The sequence below is a fragment of the Acyrthosiphon pisum genome, chromosome X (genome assembly GCF_005508785.2).
Source record: "Acyrthosiphon pisum isolate AL4f chromosome X, pea_aphid_22Mar2018_4r6ur, whole genome shotgun sequence".
Classification (NCBI taxonomy): Eukaryota; Metazoa; Arthropoda; class Insecta; order Hemiptera; family Aphididae; genus Acyrthosiphon; species Acyrthosiphon pisum.
In genome coordinates, this window is record NC_042493.1 from 73568574 (window position 1) to 73569623 (window position 1050).

Consider the following 1050-nt stretch of genomic DNA (forward strand, 5'->3'; position numbering starts at 1 on the left):
TCTTCCCTATAATATAGGTCATATAGGATAACCATAATTTATAATGATACCATGAAGTCCGATCTATTAAAATATACCTACAACCTGATTTTAAATTCTATAGAAGAGCTGGAGAGCGAAATCAAACTTTTTTAATTTTACCATATTCCTTGTGAATATGTATTATTTTTTAGTATAGACGTGTAATTTTTTACATTTTATGACTAACTAAATGCTACTGTAAATATCTACAGAAATCTTGTCGTTTTATAGATATTATAATACATTTCGTATAGTGTTTTATACTTTTATATACCTATATACGATGATAATTTAATTTTAAAAGAAAACGTTTCTCATAGCCTCCACGTATCCTAAATGAATACCACGTGATATCGTATCGATGCGTTTCTGCAGTCGTCGGCGGTGTACGTGAACCGTCACTTGACCAACATTGGGTTAAGTAAGGTTATATTAGGTAAGGTCGTGGTTGCGGTGGTTGGGTGGTCGTCGACGGGCATCACTCAGACAAAAAAAACAATAATACATTTGCGGGGTAACAAGATGACTGGATGCACCGCAAGCAGTATTGTGCCGGTAGGTGCAGAAAATCTGCTTAAACAGAGGTGCATCGCAGGTTGTCTACCGACCATATATGCATTTAAATGCGCGCGAGCATTACAATAATGTGTACTAAGGAATACGCCCGCACGGTCGTGTGTGTGTGTGTGTGTGTGTGTGTGTGTGTGTGTGTGTGTGTGTGTGTGTGTGCGTGCGTGTATATTATAATAGTTTGATTATTCTTCGTCAGAGAGAAACCGAGAAAAAAAACCTCTAGAAACCTTGGCGGCGCAGAATTAATAATAACCGTTTATCTCGGGCACAACAACGGCACAAAAGTCTATTATAAAGTCATATTATCGAGAGGGAGAGAGAGAGAGAGAGCGATTGCGGGCATTATATTATATTTGTTTCATTTTTTTTCTTCCACTCATCCTTACTTAAATGGCATCGCCAAGGTCCCCGTGTATTGCGGGTCAGGTGAATACGAAATAAACATGTACGCAGTGA